General features: G+C 30.7%; 1 pseudogene; it reads left to right on the top strand.

Annotated features, from left to right (window-relative positions):
- The first annotated feature begins 869 nt into the window (after positions 1-869).
- On the top strand, positions 870-1,688 carry LOC114614102 (annotated as a pseudogene).
- The last annotated feature ends 9,790 nt before the right edge of the window (positions 1,689-11,478 follow it).

The following is an 11,478-nucleotide window of genomic DNA, read 5'->3' as shown; positions in this document are numbered from 1 at the left end:
TGGTGGAAAAGTCTGAGAAGCAGAAGAAGGCAGCCATCATCTCTGCTGAGGGTGACTCCAAGGCAGGTGAGATGATCGCCAACTCGCTGGCCACTGCCGGGGACTGCCTGATCGAGCTGCGGAAGCTGGAAGCTGCCGAGGACATTGCCTACCAGCTCTCCCACTCTTGGAACATCACCTACCTGCCTGCAGGCCAGTCCCTGCTCCTCCAGCTTCCCCAGTGAGGCCAACCGGGCCGGCCTCCATCATTCGGAATGATGCCTTCCTTCTGCCCCACCCCAGAAATCACTGTGAAATTTAATGATTGGCTTAAATTGAAGGAAATAAGAAATAAATTTAAAATCACTTAAAAAAAATCAAAGAAATTTATGAAAAAAGGAGAGATTTTCATTTAAAATTCATAAAAAATAGAAAGTTAATAAGGAGACCATTTGATTTGTAAGAGAATGTGATTTAAAACAGTTTTTCCTGATAAAATAGAACATTTACTTGGCAAAAAAATTCATAAAATTGAAAACACTGTGGAAAAAGCTAGTGAAAAATTCAGGAAATATAGTGAAAACTTGAAGAAAAATTAAAACCCCAATGATAAACTATAATCAAACAGAAGAGAAATCAAAGAAAGTTATGAACAAGGAGAAATTTGCTTTTAAAATTCATAAAAAATAGAAAATTGATAAGGATACCATTTGATTTGTAAAGGAATGTGATTTAAAACAGATTTTCCTGATAAAATTGAACATTTACTTGGCAAAAATTCAAAAAATTGAAAACACTGTGGAAAAATCAAACAAAAGAAATATCAAGCTGGGGAATTCATGTGGAGGTCAGAGTGAAAGCAGGTGTGAGTGGAAGCAACAGAAGGAGTCATGGCTGCCAAAGTGTTTGAGTCCATCGGAAATTTCATCCTGGAGTTAGCAGTTGCATGAGGCGTGGTGAACTCTGCTCTATATAATGTGGATGCTGGACACAGAGCTGTCATCTTTGACCGATTCCGTAGCGTACAGGACATTGTGGGAGGGGAAGGAACTCACTTTCTCATCCCTTGGGTACAGAAACCAATTATCTTTGACTGCCGCTCTCGACAACGGAATGTCCCGGTCATCACTGGTAGCCAAGACCTACAGAATGTCAACATCACACTGCACATCCTCTTCCGGCCAGTGGCCAGCCAGCTCCCTCATATCTACACCAGCATCTGCGACGACTGTGATGAGCGGGTGTTGCTGTCTATCACCACAGAGATCGTCAAGTCCATGGTGGCTCGGTTTGATGCTGGAGAATTGATTACCCAGCGAGAGCTGGTCTCCAGGCAGGTGAGCGATGACCTCACAGAGCGAGCAGCAACATTTGGGCTCATCCTGGATGACGTGTCCCTGACACATCTGACCTTCGGGAAGGAGTTCCCAGAGGCAGTAGAAGCCAAGCAGGTGGCTCAGCAGGAAGCAGAGAGAGCCAGATTCATGGTGGAAAAGGCTGAGAAGCAGAAGGCGGCAGCCATCATCTCTGCTGAGGGTGACTCCAAGGCAGCTGAGCTGATCGCCAACTCGCTGGCCACTGCCGGGGACGGCCTGATCGAGCTGCGGAACCTGGAAGCTGCCGAGGACATTGCCTACCAGCTCTCCCGCTCTCAGAACATCACCTACCTGCCTGCCGGCCAGTCCCTGCTCCTCCAGCTTCCCCAGTGAGGCCAAACGGGCCGGCCTCCATCATTCGGAATGATGCCTTCCTTCTGCCCCACTGCAAAAATCACTGTGAAATTTAATGATTGGCTTAAAGTGAAGGAAATAAGAAATAAAGGTAAAATCACTTAAAAAAATATCAAAGAAATTTATGAAAAAAGCAGAAATTTTCATTTAAAATTCTTAAAAAATAGAAAATTAATAAGGAGACCATTTGATTTGTAAAGGAATGTGATTTAAAACAGTATTTTCTGATAAAATTGAACATTTACTTGGCAAAAAATTCACAAAATTGAAAACACTGTAGAAAAATCAAACAAAAGAGACATCAAAGAAATTTTCAATAAAGGAGAAATTTGCACTTAAAATTCATAAAGAATGGAAAATTGATAAGGAGAATATTTGATTTGTAAAGGAATGTGTTTTAAAACAGTTTTTCCTGATAAAACTGAACATATACATGGCAAAAATTCATAAAATTGAAAACACTGTGGAAAAAGCTAGTGAAAAATTCAGGAAAAATAGTGAAAACTTGAAGAAATATTACACAGTCAATAATAAACTATAATCAAACGGAAGAGAAATCAAAGTAAATCATGAAACAGGAGAAATTTGTATTGAAATTTCATAAAAAATGGAAAATTGATAAGGAGAACATTTGATTTGTAAAGGAGTGTGATTTAAAACAGTTTTTATAGATAAAATTGAACATTTACTTGGCAAAAAGTTCATAAAATTGAAAATACTGTGGAAAAATCAAACAAAAGAGACATCAAAAAAATTTTCAAAAAAGGAGAAATTTGCATTTAAAATTCATAAAAAATGGAAAATTGATAAGGAGACCATTTGATTTGTAAAGGAATGTGATTTAAACCAGTTTTTCCTGATAAAATTAAACATTTACTTGGCAAAAAATTCATAAAATTCAAAATACTGTGGAAAAATCAAACAAAAGAGATATCAAAGAACTTTATGAAAAACGAGTAATTTCATTTAAAATTCATAAAAAATAGAAAATTGATAAGGAGACCATTTGATTTGTAAAGGAATGTGATTTGAAACAGTTTCTCCTACTAAAATTGAACATTTATTTGGCAAAAAACTCATAACATTGAGAACAGTGTGGAAAAAGCTTGTGAAAAAATCAAGAAAAATAGTGAAATCTTGAAAAAATATTACACAGTCAATACTAAACTGTAATCAAACGGAAAATAACTCAAAGAAATTTATGAACAAGGAGAAATTTGCATTTCAAATTCATAAAAATACAACATTTATAAGCAGAACATTTTATTTGTAAAGGAATGTGATTTAGAACAGTTTTTCATGACAAAATTGAACATTTACTTGGCAAAAATTTCATAAAACTGAAAACACTGTGGAAAAAGCTAGTGAAAAATTCAGGAAAAATAGGGAAAAACTTGAAGAAATATTACAAAATCAAAATAAAGTAAAATCAAACAAAAGAGATATCAAAGAACTTTATGAAAAAGGAGTAATTTCATTTAAAATTCATAAAAAATAGAAAATACATAAAGAGACCATTTTATTTGTAAAGAAATATGGTTTAAAACAGTATTTCCTGATGAAATTGAACATTACTTGGCAAGAAATTCATAAAATTGAAAACACGGTGAAAAAATTAAACGAGAGAGATATCACACAAATTTATGAAAAAGAAGAAATTTGCAGTTAAAATCATAAACAATAGAAAATTGATAAGGAGAACATTGAATTTGTAAAGGAATATGATTTAAAACAGTTTTTCCTGACAAAATTGAACATTTACTTGGCAAAAAATTCATAAAATTGAAAACACTGTGGAAAAAGCTAGTGAAAAATTCAGGAAAAATAGTGAAAAGTTGAAGAAATATTACACAGTCAATAATCTATAATCAAATGGAAGAGAAATCAAAGAAAATTATGAAAAAGGAGAAATATGTATTGAAAGTTCATAAAAAATAGAAAATTGATAAGGAGACCATTTGATTTGTACAGGAATGTGATTTGAAACAGTTTTTCCTGAAAAAATTGAACATTTCTTGGAAAAAAATTCATAAAATTGAAAACACTGTGGAAAAATCAAACAAAAGAGATATCAAAGAAATTCATGAAAAAACAGAAATTTGTATTGAAAATCATAAAAAAATAGAAAATTGATAAGGAGACCATTTAATTTGTAAAGGAATGTGTTTAAAACAGTTTTTCCTGATACAATTGAACATTTACTTGGCAAAAAATTCATAACATTGAAAACACTGCGGAAAAATCTAGTGAAAAATTCAGGAAAATTAGTGAAATCTTGAAGAAATATTACACAGTCAATAATAAACTGTAATCAAATGGAAGATAAATCAAAGAAAATTATGAAAAGGAGAAATTTGTATTGAAAATTATGAAAAATAGAAAATTGATAAGGATACCATTTGATTTGTAAAGGAATGTGATTTAAAACAATTTCTCCTGATAATATTGAACATTTACTTGGCCAAAATTTCATAAAATTGAAAACACTGTGGAAAAATCAAACAAAAGAGACATCAAACAAACTTATGAAAAAGGAGAAATTTGTTGAAAACCATAAAAAATAGATAATTGATATGGAGACCATTTCATTTGTAAAGGAATGTGAGTTAAAACAGTTTCTCCTGATAAAATTGAACATGTACTTGGCAAAAAATTCATCAAATTGAAAACACTGTGAAAAAATCAAACAAAAGACATATCAAATAACTTTATGAAAAATGAGTAATTTCATTTAAAATTCATAAAAAATAGAAAATTGATAAGGAGACCATTTGATTTGTACAGGAATGTGATTTGAAACAGTTTTTCCTGAAAAAATTGAACATTTCTTGGAAAAAAATTCATAAAATTGAAAACACTGTGGAAAAATCAAACAAAAGAGATATCAAAGAAATTTATGAAAAAGGAGAAATTTGCACTTAAAATTCATAGAAATAGAAAACTGATAAGGAGAACATTTGATTTGTAACGGAATGTGATTTAAAACAGTTTTTTCTGATAAAATTGAACTCTTACTTGGCAAAAAATTCATTAAATTGAAAACACTGGGGGCTGGTGAGATGGCTCAGTGGTTAAGAGCACTGACTGCTCTTCCAGAGGTAATGAGTTCAAATCCCAGCAACCACATGGTGGCTAACAACCATCTGTAATGATATCTGATGCCTTGTAGGGTGTCTGAAGACAGCTACAGTGTACTTACATATAATAAATAAAATAAAAAAAAATTAAAAAAAAAAATTGAAAACACTGTGGAAAAAGCTAGTGAAAAATTCAGGAAAAGTAGCGAAAACTTGAAGAAAAATTACAAAGCCAATAATGAAGTACAATCAAACAGAAGAGAAATCAAAGAATTATTTACTATTATCCAAGAATCGTGAATATTGTTTATTCCTGTTCATTTATTTCTGACTTACTATTATCTACGACTGATGAATATTTTTGTTGTTGTTGTTTAGTTTTTTTTGTTTTTGTTTTTGTTTTTTTTTGGATGCTGTAAAATATATATATATTAGAATACACACACACACACACACACTCTCACACACTCACATATATATTCTTGTTTCACCACTTCACCCACTGGCCTCCAACCACACCTGTTTGCCATTCTGTCTTTTCTTCTCTGTTCTTCTTTGTATTTCTTTTTGTGTCCTCCCACTGAGAGCTGGAACTCATGATCCTCCTCCTGTCTCAGTCTGTCAAGTGCTGGATTACAGTGGTTTTGCCTTGTCTGTCCTGGGAACTTGCTCTGTATACTAGGCTGGCTTTGAACTCACGGGGAAGATCCAGCCTTCCCCTGCATGCCTCCAATCCCAGCACTCGGGAAGCAGAGGCAGGTAAATCTTTAATTTTGAGGCCAGCCTTGTCTGCAATGTGGGTTCCAGGACAGCTAGTCCTACACAGAGAATCCCTACCTTGAAAAAAAAATTTTAAAGTTTTTTCTCCCTCTTTTACTAGAATCGTCTCAACGCCATATATTTTGGCCGATCCTTTTTCCAGTGACTAGTAACGCCATTCCCATTATAAAACAAGTTCCCTTGAGTTTGTTTTCAGTTCGGCCTAACAATATTTATTTTCCTCCAAGCGGAGATGCTTTTCTCCGATCCTCTTTCTGGACTACCTTTCCCTTGCTCTTCAGTTCGCAGCTCGGCAGACAGCTCTCTCATATCTCCATTGTCTCTAGGCCCTTTGCGCTCCTCCACTCTGAAGGGCCTGTAGAACCCAGGGCCATTAGAATGTCTCCATTGCTAGACTGTTGCTAGGGCGGTTGCTCTGAAGACTTCTGAGAGGACCAACCTTCCGCATCCTAGTGAGGGAATAAAGTTGGCGCCAGCATCGCCCAGGGGTGCATCACTGGACTGATGACTACTGATACTTCAGCTATATTTATTTCTTTTATCCATGGACTAATACTGACAACTATTGATTATTCATGTTCATTTATTTCTGATTTACTATTATCAACGAAAGGTGAATATTGATTATTCAGGCTCATTATTTCTGACTTACTATTATCTATGACTGATGACTATTGATACTTCAGTTTTATTTATTTCTGATTTCCCATGATCTATGACTGATGACTATTGATTATTCATGTTCATTTATTTCTGAATTACTATTATCTATGACAGATGACTATTGATATTTCCGCTTTATGTATTTCTGATTTCCTATTAACTATGACTAATGACTTTTGGTTATTCATGTTCATTTATTTCTCCTTTATTCTTATCCACTAACCGTGAATATTAATTATTAATGTTCATTTATTTCTGACTTACTATTATCTATGACTGATGACTATTGATATTTCATCTTTATTTATTTCTGATTTCTTATTTATTATGACTGAAGACTATTGATTATTCATGTTCATTTTTTTCACATTTACCATTAACCACGAATGGTGAATATTGATTATTCATGTTCATTTATTTCTGGTTAAATATTATCAACGATGGTGATTATTGTTTATTCATTTTCATTTATTTCTGACTTACTATTATCTATCACTAATGAATATTGATATTTCAGCTTTGTTTATTTCTGATTTCCTATTAACTATGTCTGATGAATATTGATTATTCAGGTAATTTTTTTTCAGATTTACCATTATCCACGAAGGGTGAATATTCAGTATTCATGTTCATTTATTTCAAATTTACTATTATCAGCGATTGGTGATTATTGATTATTCATGTTCATTTATTTCTGAATTACTATTACCTTCGACTGATGACTATTGACACTTCAGCTTTATTTATTTCTGATATCCAATTAACTTTAACTGATGACTATTGTTTATTCATGTTTATTTATTTCTGATTTACTGTTATCCACAAATCGTGAATATTGATTATTCATGTTAATTTATCTCTGACTTACTATTATTTATGATTGATTACTTTTGATAATTCAGCTTTATTTATTTCTGATTTCCCATGAACTCTGACTTATGACTATTGTTTATTGATGTTCATTTTTTTCTGATTAACTTTAATCCACGAATGGTGAATATTGATTATTCATGTTCATTTATTTCTGACTTACTATTATCTATGACTGATGACTATTGATATTTCAGCTTTATATATTTCTGATTTACTATTAAGTATGACTGATGACTGTTGATTATTCATGTTCATTTATTTCTGATTAACTATTATCCACGAATTTTGAATATTGATTATTCATGTTTATTTATTTATGACTTACTATTATCCATGACTGATGACTAGTGATACTTCAGCTTTATTTATTTCTGATTTTCATGAACTATGACTGATGACTATTGATTGTTGAAGTTCATTTATTTCTGATTTACTATTATCCACCAATGTTGAATATTGATTATTCATATTCATTTATTTCTGACTTATTATTATCTATGACTCATGACTATTGATAATTCATTTTTTTTTCTGGTTTACTATGACTGATGACTGTTTATTATTCATGTTCATTTATATCTCATTTCCTATTATCCAAGAATGGTGAATATTGATTATTCCTGTTCATTTATTTCTGACTTACTATTATCTATGACTGATGACTATTGATACTTCAGTTTCATTTATTTCTGACTTCCCATTAACTATGACTGATGACTATTGATTATTCATGTTCATTTATTCCTGATTTACTATTATCCACGAATGGTGAATACTGATTATTCATGTTCATTTATTTCTGATTTACTATTATCAACTATTGGTGAATATTGATTATTCCTGTTCATTTATTTCTGACTTACTATTATCTATGACGGATGATTATTGGTATTATAGCTTTATTTATTTCTGTTTACTCTTAAATATTACTGATGACTATTGATTTTTCATGTTCATTAATATCTGATTTCCTATTATCTAGGAATGGTGAATATTGTTTATTCTTGTTCATTTATTTCTGACTTACTATTATCTATGACTGATGACTATTGATATTTCATCTCTGTTTGTTTCTGATTTCCTATTAATTATGACTGATGACTATTGATTATTAATGTTCATTTATTTCTGACTTACTATTATCTATGACTGATGACTTTTGATACTTCAGCTTTATTTATTTCTGACTTCCCATGAACTCTGACTGATGACTATTGATTATTCATGTTCATTTATTTCTGATTAACTATTATCGACGAATGGTAAATATTGTTTATTCCTGTTCATTTATTTCTGACTTACTCTTATCTATGACTGATGATTATTGATATATCAGCTTCCTTTATTTCTGATTTCCTATTAACTATGACTGATGAATATTGATTATTCATGTTCATTTATTACTGATTTACTATTATCCACGAAGGGTGAATATTGATTATTCCTGTTCATTTATTTCTGACTTACTATTATATATGACTTATGACTATTAATACTTCAGCTTTATTTATTTCTGTCTTCCCATGTACTATGACTGAAGAGTATTGATTATTCATGTTCATTAATATCTGATTTACTATTATCCACCTATGGTGAATATTGAGTATTCCTCTTCATTTATTTCTGACTTACTATTATCTATGACTGATGACTAATGATAGTTCAGCTTTATTTATTTCTGATTTACTATTTACTATGAATGATGACTTTTGGTTATTCATGTTTGTTTATTTCTGGTTTACTATTGTCCATGAATCGTGAATATTGATAATTCTTGCTCATTTATTTCTGATTTACTATTATCTATGACTAATGACTATTGATACTTCAGCTTTATTTATTTCTGATTTCCCATGAACTATGACTGATGACTATTGATTATTCATGTTCATTTATTTCTGATTTACTATTATCAACGAATATGAATATGATTATTCATGTTAATTTTTTCTGACTTACTATTATCTATGACTGATGACTCTTGATATTTCAGCTTTATTTTTTTCTGGTTTATAATTAACTATGACTGGTGACTATTGATTATTCATGTTCATTTATTTCTGTTTTATTATTATCCATGAATGCTGAATATTGATTATTCCTGTTCATTTGTTTCTGACTTCCTATTGTCTATGACTGATGACTATTGATATTTCAGATTTATTTATTTCTGATTTCCTCTTAACTATGAATGATGACTTTTGGTTATTCATGTTCATTTATTTCTGTTTTGCGATTATCTATGAATCGTGAATATTGATTATTCTGTTCATTTATTTCTGATTTACTATTGTCTATGGCTGATGATTCATGATACTTCAGTTTTATTTCTGATTTCCCATGAATTATGACTGATGACTTTTGATTAATCATGTTTTTTTTCTGATTTACTATTATCCACTAATGTTGAATATGGGTTATTCATTCCCATTTATTTAAGACTTACTATAATCTATGACTGATGACAATAGATATTTCAGCTTTATTTGTATCTGATTTAATATGAACTTTGAAAGATCACTATTGATTACTCATGTTCATTTATTTCTGATTTACTATTATCCACGAATGGTGAATATTGATATTCCTGTTCATTTATTTATGACTTACTATTATCTATGACTGATGACTATTGATACTTCAGCTTTAATTATTTCTGGTTTCCTATTAATTATGCATGGTGACTATAGATTATCCCTGTTCATTTATTTCTGACTTACTGTTACCTATGAATGATGACTAATGATATTTCAGCTTTATTTATTTCTGATTTCCTATTAACTATGACTTATGACTATAAATTATTCATGCTCATTTTTTTTCAGATTTACCATTATCCACGAATGGTGAATACTGATTATTCCTGTTCATTTATTTATGACTTACTATTATCTATGACTGATGACTATTGTTATTTCAGCTTTATTTATTTCTGATTTCCTATTAATTATGACTGATGACTATTGATTATTCATGTTCATTTTTTTCAGATTTACCATTATCCACGATGGTGAATATTGATTATTCATGATTATTTATTTCTGATTTACTATTATCAATGATTGGTGATTATTGATCATGTTCATTTATTTCTGACTTACTATTATCTACGACTGATGACTATTGATATTTAAGCTTTGTTTATTTCTGATATCCAGTTAACTTTGACTAATGGTTATTGGTCGTTCAAGTTCATTCATTTCTGATTTAGTATTATCCACAAATCGTGAATATTGATTATTCATGTTCATTTGTTTCTTATTTAATATTATTTATTTTTTTTAAAGATTTATTTATTTATTATTTATGAATACACTGTTGCTGTCTTCAGACACACCAGAAGAGGGCATCAGATCTCATTACAGATGGTTGTGAGCCACCATGTGGTTGCTGGGATTTGAACTCAGGACCTCTGGAAGTGCAGTCAGTGCTCTTAACCACTGAGCCATCTCTCCAGCCCCACTTACTATTATTTATGATTGATGACTTTTGATACTTCAATTTTATTTATTTCTACTTACCCATGAACTCTGACTGATGACTATTGTTTATTCGTGTTCTTTCTATTCTGATTAACTATTATCCACAAATATTTAACATTGATTATTCCTGTTCATTTATTTCTCACTTACTATTATCTATGACTGATGACTATTGATATTTCAGCTTTATATATTTCTGATTTACTATTAAGTGTGAATGATGACTATTGATTATTCATGTTCATTTATTGCTGATTAACAGTTATCCATGAATTCTGAATATTGAGTATTCATGTTCATTTATTTCTGACTTACTATTTTCCATGATTGATGACTATTGATATTTCAGCTTTGTTTTTTTCTTCTTTATTATTAACAATGCCTGATGACTATTGATTATTCATGTTCAATTATATATGATTTGTTATTATCCCCGAATGGTGAATATTGATATTTCCTGTTCAATTATTTGTGACTTACTTTTATCTATGACTGATGACTATTGATATTTCTGCTTTGTTTATTTCTGATTTCCTATTAAATATGACTGATTAATATTGATTATTCATGTTATTTTTTTCAGATTTACCATTATTCACGAATGGTGAATATTGATTATCCATGTTCATTTAATTCTGATTTAGTATTATCAACAATTGTTGAACATTGATTATTCCTGTTCATTTATTTCTGACTTACTATTATCTATGACTGATGACTATTGATACTTCAGCTTTATTTATTTCTGAGTTCCCATGAACTATGACTGATGACTATTGATTATTCATGTTCATTTTTTTCTGATTTACTTTTATCCACGAATGGTGAATATTGATTATTCCTGTTCATTTATTTCTGACTTACTATTATCTATGACTGATGACTTTTTTTTTT

This window comes from Grammomys surdaster, unplaced genomic scaffold (assembly GCF_004785775.1).
Source record: "Grammomys surdaster isolate TR1022 unplaced genomic scaffold, NIH_TR_1.0 126306, whole genome shotgun sequence".
In the NCBI taxonomy this organism is placed as follows: Eukaryota; Metazoa; Chordata; class Mammalia; order Rodentia; family Muridae; genus Grammomys; species Grammomys surdaster.
This window is presented reverse-complemented; position numbering and strand designations above follow the sequence as displayed.